Source organism: Balaenoptera acutorostrata, chromosome 1, assembly GCF_949987535.1.
Source record: "Balaenoptera acutorostrata chromosome 1, mBalAcu1.1, whole genome shotgun sequence".
Taxonomy (NCBI): domain Eukaryota; kingdom Metazoa; phylum Chordata; class Mammalia; order Artiodactyla; family Balaenopteridae; genus Balaenoptera; species Balaenoptera acutorostrata.
Genome location: NC_080064.1, coordinates 958,784 through 972,080, shown reverse-complemented (window position 1 = coordinate 972,080; position 13,297 = coordinate 958,784). Strand labels below are relative to the sequence as shown.

The following is a 13,297-nucleotide window of genomic DNA, read 5'->3' as shown; positions in this document are numbered from 1 at the left end:
AACCCCCCCGCCTGGAGGCCTGGCTCTGGGGGTGCTGCCCGAAGGGGGACGAGGGGTCCCAGCAGTCACTCGGCAGAGGACGCGCTCCTCACTGCCAGCCGGGCCGTGTGAGCACCAGGCTGTTTTCCCAGTGCACACGCTGGTGTATTGAAAGACAGACGTGAACGTCTCGTGAGGTAGAATGCAAAGTTTACGTCAGTTTTCCCACATTACCACTAAATACTTCAGTGCGTGTATTTTGGGAACACAGACATTTTTATATAACCACAGTTCAGCCATTAAAATCAGTAAGTTTAACACTGATGCTGATCTGTTTTCTATTCCACGTTTCATAGGTTGTCCCTATACTGATTTCACAGCTCTTCCTCCTGGTCCCAATCCAGTCAGTCGGGGAACACACGTTGCGTTGTATTTAGAGGTCGTGTCTGTTCTTCTTTAATCTGGAACAGCCTGTCTTTGTTGTTCTTGCCCTTAACATTTTAAAGAGTGCAGGCCGGTTGTCTTGGAGAATGACCCTCACTTTGGGTCTGTCTGGGCTTCCTCATGGTTAGATGCAGGTTCTTTGGGGCAGAATACCACAGAAATGTTGTGTCCTGGGCCTTCTCTGGTGAGTGTTTCCAATGCTCTCCGTGCCACTTGAAAGGTCTGCCCCGAACGCCGTCTCCTGGTCCCTTGGCTCCTGGCTTCAGCCTCCCTCTCCCCGCAGGGATGGAAGGTCTACACAAGCACCTGTTCTCCAGGCTGCATTGCACATCCTGCTTGCCCTGGGAAAGTGCCTTTCAGTAATCAGCTACTGAGTTCCTCTCGGGTTTTGTTCGGGGAACACAAAGATTAGGAAGTCAGATCTTGATGAATTCCTGTATAGTTACCGTCCAATTTTACAGCCCGTACCTAAAGCAGGGGAGCAGAGAGGTAGGTGAGGCTCTTTGGGTGGAGGTGGAGCCCAGTGTGGTGGTGAGTTTGTGAGGCACCCCCTCCCTGCTTCTCTGCCTCCCCCTCCACTCCCTCTGAGGCCCAGACTTGAACCTTCATGCAAAGATTCCCAAATTCATGGCACCATTAGTGTTCCTAGGATTTTCACAGTGCCCCAGGCCAAAATAAATACCTAAAAGTTCCCTTTATTGAGTTTTTAGGTCCAATCAATTTAAGTATGTATGTCCTAAGAACTTAGTACCCATTTGAAAAAGTAATACCCCAAAATTGAGGGAAACTTTTATTTTATTCTTTTTTTTTTTTAACTAATTTTATTTATTTTTTTGGCTGCATTGGGTCTTCGTTGCTGCGCTCAGGCTTTCTCTAGTTGCGGCGAGTGGGGCTACTCTTCGTTGCGGTGCACAGGCTCTAGAGCGCGGCCTTCAGTAGTTGTGCACGGCCTTAGCTGCTCCACAGCATGTGGGATCTTCCCGGATCAGGGCTTGAACCCGTGTCCCCTGCAATGGCAGACGGATTCTTAACCACTGCACCACCAGGGAAGTCCCTATTTCATTCTTAACTAAACCACTGTCGTTAACTAATGGGCACTATAGCTTCTCAAACTTCAGAATCTGACTGGACACGGCTGTCTTCATTTGATTCTTGTGCAGTGCTTCTGGCTATTTTATCGAAGCAACCACTGAAAACCCAGCTTTGTGAGGATGTGACGTCATCGGAAAGGATGCAGCGCCATCTGCTGTTGGAACTGTGAACCGTCTGGAGCTAGCCACTTCCACGGTGTCTCTCACCTGTGAAGTTTCTCTGTGCTTGTCACAACTTAAAATTATCTTAAAACCTGGGAGTTCGCTGCATCTTTCCACGCAGTTTTGGAGCTGGGATTTTAATGGCTGCCTGACCTAGGCCCTGAAGCCTTTGGGGGTTGGGGGTTTCCAGGAGAAGGGGCTTGCCCACTGGAGATACCAGGGTGAGGGCGGAAGGTGGGATCTTTCCCTATCCAGGAATCAAAGTTAAGTCACTCTGGGGCTCTCTGTCCCCAGAGGGGAAGTTTGGAGGACCCACAGGAAAACCAGTGTTGTCGACTAAAGGGGCCTTGCCGGCGTTTATAATGTGCCTTTTTTGGAAAAATGAAATTTATCATCTAAGGAACTTAAAAATGGACTTTTAGAAGGTAGCCTGTAATTTTTCTTGACAGGTGTGACAAATGAACTGAAAACATAAATGATATATCAAAATAACAAGTGACTGTCTTCGTTAGATGTCCTCTGATTTTGGCCATAGCCCTTTCTCCTATTTTCGACACAATAAGTTGATAAGACAGTGGGGAAACTCATGAGTACGTAAAAAAAATATATTAAAGAGGTTTTGCTGATTTTTTTTTTTTTTTTTTTTTTTAGGGCCACGTGTCTGTTGACCGTAAGTTTTTGGAAACTGAATTACTACTTGCTATATATATTTCGGTTCATGTATGATACTTTATGACTTCTCTTTGCCAAGTAGTTACGTAGTGCCAGAGTGAAGAGATAAGTGCTTATGTAACTTAAAGTGAGTTTGTTACTATATTAAAGACACCAGTCAGTTTTTGGCCTATCCGTGTTCTCTTCTAGGGACCCCGTCGATAGTCCCTGTGGTGGGGCAGCCATCCATCCCCTCCTGTGCCACAGAGACACAGCTGACACTGGGCAGTGGAATTACACTCAGTTTTGGACCGTGCACGATGTATAAGAGAGAGGGTGAACGATAGAAAGTGCACCCAGCAAAACAGAAGGGTCACCAAGAGCTGGCCAGATGGGGCTCTGGTTCCTGTTTTTCCTTTCTTGTTTCCAGTCCCACACCCCCCAGAGCCTGCTGTGCTTCCTGGCCTTGGGACCTGTCAGATCTCTCTCCAATTCCCAGTGGGAATTTTCTCTTGGCAGACAGAAGAGCCTTGACTAGACCAGTTAAACATTTTTGGGGGGGGGGGGGTGAGGGTAGGGGGAGATCGAGTCGTTTAATTTTTCATATCTAGAATTAACCATTTCCCAAAAGATATAGTTCTTAATAATAAGTCAAATTTCTTTCTTCCTTTAAGGTTTTTCATTGGCAAATGGGACAGGTAATTGGAAAATGTATTTATTTATCCAGTGAAAGTACGTAGATGATGAAAAGTCAGAATATGCTGTCCATGTAACCTGGTTTTCTTGAATGTCTTCATGGTGCCGTTGTTTTCTGGGGTACTTCCGTCAGAAGGTTCAACAGTACGTGACCTTTTTCCTCTTCTTTCTGAATTAACGTTATTTTGGGCTTTAAAAGAAAAAATCAACTGTTGTCAGAATTTACATTCTTAATCATCCCATGCATCACCAAGTTTTTAATTACTACATTAGGTATAATTGGGAGGAGGAAATACCCTTCATGAAAGAAAAAAGTGAACAAATATTTGGAGGCCCCTCTACGCCAGACTCTAGGCACAAAGAATAGGGTGAAGAGTCCGGTGGCTGTGGCCCTGTCCCGGGCACTGCATGTGCGGATGCTCCTCCTCTCAGGTCTCTGCGATTCCATGTCCTCACTTAACTCCCTTCGGGTCAGGAGCTCACACCGTCCAGTTCTGTGGGAAGATCTGCTCCCCACTCTTCCATCACGGCCAAGGAAATGCCAGCTTTCGTCCAAGGGGTGCTTTCCTTACCCTGGACTTAAACACAGTGACCTAGTGTTTATTATTCCTACCGTGGGGGAGTTATTTACGTCATTCACTTTTTAAATTAATTAATTAATTTTTGGCTGTGTTGGGTCTTCACTGCTGTGCACGGGCTTTCTCTGGATGCGGTGAGTGAGGGCTACTCTTCTTTGCTATGTGTGGGCTTCTCATTGCGGTGGCTTCTCTTGTTGCAGAGCTCGGGCTTCAGTATTTGTGGCTCGTGGGCTCTAGAGCGCAGGCTCAGTAGTTGTGGCGCACGGGCTTAGTTGCTCCACGGCATGTGGGATCTTCCCGGACCAGGGCTCAAACCCGTGTCCCCTGCATTGGCAGGCAGATTCTTAACCACTGCGCCACCAGGGAAGTCCTGTCATTTTACTTTTTTTTTTTTTAATTTTTGAATTTTATTTTATTTATTTTTTTATACAGCAGGTTCTTATTAGTCATCAATTTTATACACATCAATGTATACATGTCAATCCCAATCGCCAGCACACCACCATCCCCACCCCCCCGCGGCTTTCCCCCCTTGGTGTCCATACGTTTGTTCTCTACATCTGTGTCTCAACTTCTGCCCTGCAAACTGGTTCATCTGTACCATTTTTCTAGGTTCCACATACATTTGTTAATATACGGTATTTGTTTTCCTCTTTCTGACTTACTTCACTCTGTACGACAGTCTCTAGATCCATCCACGTCTCAAGAAATGACTCAATTTCGTTCCTTTTTATGGCTGAGTAATATTCCATTGTATATATGTACCACATCTTCTTTATCCATTCGTCTGTCGATGGGCATTAAGGCTGCTTCCATGACCTGGCTATTGTAAATAGTGCTGCAATGAACATTGGGGTACATGTGTCTTTTTGAATTATGGTTTTCTCTGGGTATATGCCCAGTAGTGGGATTGCTGGATCATATGGTAATTCTATTTTTAGTTTTTTAAGGAACCTTCATACTGTTCTCAATAGTGGCTGTATCAATTTACATTCCCATCAACAGTGCAAGAGGGTTCCCTTTTCTCCACACCCTCTCCAGCATTTGTTGTTTGTAGATTTTCTGATGATGCCCATTCTAACTGGTGTGAGGTGATACCTCATTGTAGTTTTGATTTGCGTTTCTCTAATAATTAGTGATGTTGAGCAGCTTTTCATGTGCTTCTTGGCCATCTGTATGTCTTCTTTGGAGAAATGTCTCTTTAGGTCTTCTGCCCATTTTTGGATTGGGTTGTTTGTTTCTTTAATATGAGCTTCATGAGCTGTTTATATATTTTGGAGATTAATCCTTTGTTGGTTCATATGCAAATATTTTCTCCCATTCTGAGGGTTGTCTTTTCGTCTTGTTTATGGTTTCCTTTGCTGTGCAAAAGCTTTTAAGTTTCATTAGGTCCCATTTTTTAATTTTTGTTTTTATTCCCATTACTTTAGGAGATGGATCAAAAAAGATCTTGCTGTGATTTATGTCAAAGAGTGTTCTTCCTATGTTTTCCTCTAAGGGTTTTATAGTGCCCGGTCTTACATTTAGGTCTCGAATCCGTTTTAAGTTTATTTTTGTGTATGGTGTTAGGGAGTGTTCTAATTCCATTCTTTTACATGTAGCTGTCCAGTTTTCCCAGCACCACTTATTGAAGAGACTGTCTTTTCTCCATTGTATATCCTTGCCTCCTTTGTCATAGATTAGTTGACCATAGGTGCGTGGGTTTATCTCTGGGCTTTCTATCTTGTTCCATTGATCTATGTTTCTGTTTTTGTGCCAGTACCATATTGTCTTGCTTACTGTAGCTTTGTAGTATAGTCTGAAGTCAGGGAGTCTGATTCCTCCAGCTCTGTTTTTTTCCCCTCAAGACTGCTTTGGCTATTCAGGGTCTTTTGTGTCTCCATACAAATTTTAAGATTATTTGTTCTAGTTCTGTAAAAAATGCCATTGGTAATTTGATAGGGATTGCATTGAATCTGTAGATTGCTTTGGGTAGTATAGTCATTTTCACACTATTGATTCTTCCAATCCAAGAACATGGTATATCTCTCCATCTGTTGATATCATCTTTAATTTCTTTCATCAGTGTCTTATAGTTTTCTGCATACAGGTCTTTTGTCTCCCTAGGTAGGTTTATGCCTAGGTATTTTATTCTTTTTGTTGCAGTGGTAAATGGGAGTGTTTCCTTAATTTCTCTTTCAGATTTTTCATCATTAGTGTACAGGAATGCAACAGATTTCTGTGCATTAATTTTGTATCCTGCAACTTTACCAAATTCATTGATTAGCTCTAGTAGTTTTCTGGTGGCATTTTTAGGATTCTCTATGTATAGTATCATGTCCTTTGCTAACAGTGACAGTTTTACTTCTCCTTTTCCAATTTGTATTCCTTTTATTTCTTTTTCTTCTCTGATTGCCATGGCTAGGAGTTCCAAAACTATGTTGAATAATAGTGGTGAGAGTGGACATCCTTGTCTTCTTCCTGATCTTAGAGGAAATGCTTTCAGTTTTTCACCATTGAGAATGAAGTTTGCTGTGGGTTTGTCGTATATGGCCTTTATTATGTTGAGGTAGGTTCCGTCTGAGCCCACTTCCTGGAGAGTTTTTATCATAAATGGGTGTTGAATTTTGTCAAAAGCTTTTTCTGCATCTATTGAGATGATCATATGGTTTTTATTCTTCAATTTGTTAATATGGTGTATCACATTGATTGATATGTGTATATTGAATCCTTGCATCCCTGGGATAAATCCCACTTGGTCATGGTGTATGATCCTTTTAATGTGCTGTTGGATTCTGTTTGCTAGTATTTTGTTGAGCATTTTTGCATCTATATTCATCAGTGATATTGGTCTGTAATTTTCTTTTTTTGTAGTATCTTTGTCTGGTTTTGGTATCAGGGTGATGGTGGCCTCATAGAATGAGTTTGGGAGTGTTCCTTCATCTGCAAATTTTTGGAAGAGTTTGAGAAGGATGGGTGTTAGCTCTTCTCTGAATGTTTGATAGAATTCACCTGTGAAGCCATCTGGTCCTGGACTTCTGTTTGTTGGAAGATTTTTAATCACAGTTTCAATTTCATTACTTGTGATTGGGCTGTTCATATTTTCTGTTTCTTCCCGGTTCAGTCTTGGAAGGTTATACCTTTGTAAGAATTTGTCCATTTCTTCCAAGTTGTCCGTTTTATTGGCATAGGGTTGCTTGTAGTAGTCTCTTAGGATGCTTTGTATTTCTGTGGTGTCTGTTGTAACTTCTCCTTTTTCATTTCTAATTTTATTGATTTGAGTCCTCTCTCTCTTTTTCTTGATGAGTCTGGCTAATGGTTTATCAATTTTGTTTATCTTCTCAAAGAACCAGCTTTTAGTTTTATTCATCTTTGCTATTTTCTTTGTTTCTGTTTCATTTATTTCTGCTGTGATCTTTATGATTTCTTTCCTTCTGCTAACTTTGGGTTTTGTTTCTTCTTCTTTCTCTAGTTCCTTTAGGTGTAAGGTTAGATTGTTTATTTGAGATTTTTCTTATTTCTTGAGGTAGGCTTGTATAGCTATAAACTTCCCTCTTAAAACTGCTTTTGCTGCATCCCATAGGTTTTGGATCATCATGTTTTCATTGTCATTTGTCTCTAGGTATTCTTTGATTTCTTCAGTGATCTCTTGGTTATTTAGTAACGTATTGTTTAGCCTCCATGTGTTTGTTTTTTACGTTTTTTTCCCCTGTAATTCATTTCTAGTCTCATAGCGTTGTGATCAGAAAAGATGCTTGATATGATTTCAATTGTCTTAAATTTACTGAGGCTTGATTTGTGACCCAAGATGTGATCTATCCTGGAGAATGTTCTGTGCACACTTGAGAAGAAAGTGTAATCTGTTGTTTTTGGATGGAATGTCCTATAAATATCAATTAAATCTGTTTGGTCTGTTGTGTCATTTAAAGGTTCTGTTTCCTTATTTATTTTCATTTTGGATGATCTGTCCATTGGTGTAAGTGAGGTGTTAAAGTCCCCCACTATTATTGTGTTACTGTTGATTTCCTCTTTCATAGCTGTTAGCAGTTGCCTTATGTATTGAGGTGCTCCTCTGTTGGGTGCATATATATTTATAATTGTTATATCTTCTTGGATTGATCCCTTGATCATTATGTAGTGTTCTTTCTTGTCTCTTGTAACATTCTTTATTTTAAAGTTTATTTTATCTGATATGAGTACTGCTACTCCAGCTTTCTTTTGATTTCCATTTGCATGGAATATCTTTTTCCATCCCCTCACTTTCAGTCTGTATGTGTCCCTAGGTCTGAAGTGGGTCTCTTGTAGACAGCATATATTTGGGTCTTGTTTTTGTATCCATTCAGCAAGCCTGTGTCTTTTGGTTGGAGCATTTAATCCATTCACATTTAAGGTAATTATCGATATGTATGTTCCTATTACCATTTTCTTAATTTTAGGGGGTTTGTTTTTGTAGGTCCTTTTCTTCTCTTGTGTTTCCCACTTAGAGAAGTTCCTTTAGCATTTGTTGTAGAGTTGGTTTGGTGGTGCTGAATTCTCTTAGCTTTTGCTTGTCTGTAAAGCTTTTGATTTCTCCATCGAATCTGAATGAGATCCTTGCTCGGTAGAGTAATCTTGGTTGTAGGTTCTTCCCTTTCATCACTTTAAGTATATCATGCCACTCCCTTCTGGCTTGTAGAATTTCTGCTGAGAAGTCAGCTGTTAACCTTATGGGGGTTCCCTTGTATGTTATTTGTCATTTTTCCCTTGCTACTTTCAATAATTTTTCTTTGTCTTTAATTTTTGCCAATTTGATTACTATGTGTCTCGGCGTGTTTCTCCTTGGGCTTGTCCTGTATGGGACTCGCTGCGCTTCCTGGACTTAGGTGGCTGTTTCCTTTCCCATGTTAGGGAAGTTTTTGACTATAATCTCTTCAAATATTTTCTCGGGTCCTTTCTCTCTCTCGTCTCCTTCTGGGATCCCTATAATGCGAATATTGTTGCGTTTAATGTTGTCCAAGGGGTCTCTTAGGCTGTCTTCGTTTCTTGTCATTCTTTTTTCTTTATTCTGTTCCACAGCAGTGAATTTCCGCCATTCTGTCTTCCAGGTCACTTATCCGTTCTTCTGCCTCAGGTTATTCTGCTATTGATTCCTTCTAGTGTAGTTTTCGTTTTAGTTATTGTATTGTTCGTCTCTGTTTGTTCTTTAATTCTTCTAGATCTTTGTTAAACATTTCTTGCATCTTCTTGATCTTTGCCTCCATTCTTTTTCCGAGGTCCTGGATCATCTTTACTGTCATTATTCTGAATTCTTTTTCTGTAAGGTTGTCTATCTCCACTTCATGTAGTTGTTTTTCTGGGGTTTTATCTTGTTCCTTCATCTGGTACATAGCCCTCTGCCTTTTCATCTTGTCTGTCTTTCTGTGAATGTGGTTTTTGTTCACAGGCTGCAGGATTGTAGTTGTTCTTGCTTCTGCTGTCTGCCCTCTGGTGGTTGAGGCTATCTAAGAGGCTCGATGGGAGGCTCTGGTGGTGGGTAGAGCTGACTGTTGCTGTGGCGGTCGGAGCTCCGTAAAACTTTAATCCACTTGACTGTTGATGGGTGGGGCTGGGTTCCCTCCATGTTGGTTGTTTGGCCTGAGGTGACCCAACACTGGAGCCTAACTGGGCTCTTTGGTGGGGCTAATGGCGGACTCTGGGAGGGCTCACGCCAAGGACTACATCCCAGAACTTCTGCTGCCAGTGTCCTTGTCCCCACGGTGAGCCACAGCCACCCCCCGCCTCTGCAGGAGACCCTCCAACACTAGCAGGTAGGTCTGGTTCAGTCTCCTCTGGGGTCACTGCTCCTTCCCCTGGGTCCCGGTGCGCACACTACTTTGTGTGTGCCCTCCAAGAGTGGAGTCTCTGTTTCCCCCAGTCCTGTTGAAGTCCTGCAGTCAATTCCCACTAGGCTTCAAAGTCTGATTCTCTAGGAATTCCTCCTCTCCTGTTGCCGGACCCCCAGGGTGGGAAGCCTGACGTGGGGCTCAGAACCTTCACTCCAGTGGGTGGACTTCTGTGGTATAAGTGTTCTCCAGTTTGTGAGTCACCCACCCACCAGTTATGGGATTTGATTTTACTGTGATTGCACCCCTCCTACCGTCTCACTGTGGCTTCTCCTTTGTCTTTGGATGTGGGGTATCTTTTTTGGTGAGTTCCAGTGTCTTCCTGTCGATGATTGTCCAGCAGCTAGTTGTGATTCTGGTGTTCTCGCAAGAGGGAGTAAGAGCACATTCTTCTACTCTGCCATCTTGGTTCCTCTCTCCCATTTACTTTTTACTAATTAATGAATAACTTGGATGGAACTTTGGTTATTATAATAACCAAAGCTTGGTTATAAGCTTATAAGCTTGGTTTTCTTGTATTCAGTAAGCTTCTTGGTGAATTCCTATGACTAATGATTCTTTAATCAAGGAATTTTATCTTGAGCATTCACTTGCTTAAAGCTTAATTAGGAAGGAAAGTTTGGGACCAAAATGATTCATATAGATCCTCCTTCAAACAGATTTTTGTTTATTTATTTTACTTTTTGGCTGCGTTGGGTCTTCGTTGCTGCGTGGGGTTTTTTCTAGTTGTGTTGAGTGGGGGCCATTCCTTGCTGTGGCGCGGTGGCTTCTCTTGTGCAACACGGGTTCTAGGTGCACGGGCTTCAGTAGTTGTGGCACGTGGGCTCAGTAGTTGTGGCTCGCGGGCTCTAGAGCACAGGCTCAGTAGTTGTGGCGCACGGGCTTAGTTGCTCCGCGGCATGTGGGATCTTCCCGGACCAGGGATCGAATCTGTGTCCCCTGCATTGGCAGGCGGATTCCTAGCCACTGCACCACCAGGGAAGTCCTCCAAACAGATTTTTGATGCCCGTTTCTTTGTTGTGTTTCCGCTTCTTTACTGTGGTCCCCCTTCTCACCCCTTTTTTGATGACTGGGCTTTTTTGTACCAACAAGGTTTCCTTTAAGAGAGGGATAGCAATTGGAGTAAAAATCCAGGAATGGAGAAAACAAAGTTAATTTGGCAACTCCTGTCACATCTAGAGAGAGATAAGAAGTGGCTGCGTTTATCAGTGTTTAGTTTAAGCAGGTGAGAAACTTGAATGGCAAGGACAAGTCAGTGTGTGGAGACCCTGCTTCAGTGCCTGGCACGAAACAGGCGTGATGAGTGCATGAATGAAGGCTCACAAACGTGAGCCCAGATATCAAGACCATTTATTGTTAAATGTTTTATAAACAATTTAAAACGTTCATCCTATTTTAGTGCTGCTGTATAGCATGGCTATATGTTTTCAAAGTGGAAGTACAGGCATACTTTGGGGATACTGCCGGTTCGGTTCTGCTACCACAGTTAAGCGAGTATTGCAATAAAACAAATCACATGACTTTTTTGGTTGTTTCCCAGTGCATATAAAAGTTGTGTTTACACTATATTGTAGTCTGCTAAGTGTACAATAGCATTATGTCTAAAAAAACATACAGACCTTAAATTGAAAATACTTTATTGCTAAAGAGTGCTAATCATTGTTTGATCCTTCAGTGAGTTATAATAGTAACATTAGGTAGTAACACTATAACAAATATAATAATAATTAAGAAGTTTGAAATATTTCAAGAATTACCAAAATGGGACATAGAGACACAAAGTGAGTAATTGCTGTTGGAAAAACAGCGCTGATGGACTTGCTCAACATGGGGCTGTCACAACTCTTCAGTTTGTAAAAAACGCAGTATCTCTGAAGTGCAGTAAAACAAAGTATGCCTGTAAATATTCCTGCTTGTTTTAGTCTGGCCTAAACTGGTGCATGGCACAAGAACAGGTTCACGAAATGCTTTTCTAACAGAGACCGCATAATAAACACAGACATCAGCTGAGCTTCACAGTAAAGAGCACTGCCGGATTCTGAATGGTCTGAAGGCACAGAGTGTCTATGATTCTTGCTTCTTTCTAGTTCCCATCATAAATCACAGACGCTTTAGAATTTGAGTGACAGAAACACTTCAATTCAGAGTGCCTTCTGTTTTGCAGTTTTTATAGGAAATACGATGCTCATGTCTTCAGCTGGTAAGTTTTGGAAGCATGTCCTTTTTCTTGACTGTGGGGAAATATATTACTTTTTAAAAGTTGTCTCTAACTCTTCAAGGCAAGAATATATTAATGTTTCTCGGATTTCTCTGTAAGGGACTGGTGGTCAGGATCTTGGTCCAAATCTGGCGGAGAGCCCCAGGTCACCCACAGCGTTTGTGTACGTGTATTTGGCCACCCTCAGACTCGATGAATCAGAATCCTGGGGGAGGGTGCCTGAAAGTATGGTGGGTAAGGTACAAGGGCTTTCGACTAGGCCAGGCTAAAAAGTTTGATTTTCTTCTGTAGGAGGAGCACTTGAAGACTGGAGTCAGATGTCAAGAGCTGCCCTTCAGAAAGATAAATCAGGCAGTGGTGTATAGGATGGCTGGAGAGGGAAAGAGGTGGCTGGGGAAGCAAGTTAATAGCAGGCTAGGCAAAGGCCCGGACAGTGGGAGTGGAGTCCGGGGCAGGGGGAGACAGGGGGATGGGTAGGATTGAGTGGCAGCTTGGGGGGAGGGGGTTTTCTGTGCCGGAAGTGGGCAGTGAATCCACCGTCAGGGGTTTGGAAAGGAAAGCCTGTTACTGTGATAGGGGATTGAGCCCTTAGAGCACTGCACTGCCAGAATTCTAGGGATCGGGCTGCAGTCAGGAAAGGGCGTAGCAAGGAGATGGGGGACAGCAAAAGAATGGTATCCCCTCACCCAGCGTTCGAGGAGGAGGAGGTGATTGGCACGTCAGGTGTTGCTCATACGGTCAGGTAAGGGGGCTAAGGGTCTGTTGCTGCCATCCCCCAGGTGGGAGGCAAAGGGTGTGTAACTGGAGGCTAAGGGTTCAGGCTTGGAAGATAAGACAGGTGGGAACTTGGGGGTCCTCTCGCAGAGACTGTTGGTGAAGCCCTAAACTGAGGAGGTCATGGAGTTATTTGCAAGCACTTAGGGAATGGATGCTTGGTGCTGGCGTAGGTATGATATACAGGTAGTTTTAGTAGAGTTATTTGGTTGCAAGAAACCAACCAACTGAAGCTCCAGATTAAGAAAAAACATGAAGATGTAGAGACGTGGATGGACCTAGAGACTGTCATGCAGAGTGAAGTAAGTCAGAAAGGGAAAAACAAATATCGTATATTATTGCATATATGTGGAATCTAGAAAAATGGTACAGACGAACCGGTTTGCAAGGCAGAAATAGAGACACAGATGTAGAGAACAAACGTATGGACACCGAGGGGGGAAAGCGGGGGGGTGGTGGTGGTGGGATGAATTGGGAGATTGGGATTGACATATATACAGCAATATGTATAAAATTGATAACTAATAAGAACCTGCTGTATAAAAAAATAAAATAAAATTCAAATATTAAAAAAAAAGAAAAAACAAGAATTAATTGTAAGACTGGAGTGCAGAGGCCCTGGGAAGGGACAGGAACAGTGGGGAGTGTGCCCCTCCTGTGCGTCTGTGTTGCTCTTCTTTCTGCTGCTCCGTCTACGCTGTGGAGGGCGGCCCGCCACAGCTCTCCAGTTCATGTCCCACTTCCAGACCCAGAGAGCCCACTGCACTCTCAGTCTCAGTTTCCTCGTTATTGGGGGATACAGTGTGTTCGGTCTGACTTGAGCTGGGTACCTGTCCTTGGTGTGGTCAGCTCTGACTGGGGTGA

The 13,297-nt window shown here is 42.9% G+C and overlaps 1 protein-coding gene and 1 pseudogene across 3 annotated transcripts in view; one reads left to right on the top strand and one right to left on the bottom strand.

The window, feature by feature from the left end:
- GNB1 (G protein subunit beta 1) overlaps nucleotides 1–13,297 on the top strand; it is a 92,816-nt gene that overhangs the window by 25,062 nt on the left and 54,457 nt on the right. Inside the window, exon 1 of one of the 3 annotated variants that reach the window (XM_057550299.1) lies at nucleotides 3,150–3,167. The exons of the other annotated variants lie outside the window; for them this stretch is intronic. The gene's annotated coding sequence lies outside the window, so the exon portion shown is untranslated. Of the gene's footprint in view, nucleotides 1–3,149; nucleotides 3,168–13,297 lie in introns of those variants that run through there. 3 annotated transcript variants of the gene reach the window in all.
- Nucleotides 1–13,297, bottom strand: part of LOC103003625 (iron-sulfur cluster assembly enzyme ISCU-like) — a 53,395-nt pseudogene that overhangs the window by 17,438 nt on the left and 22,660 nt on the right.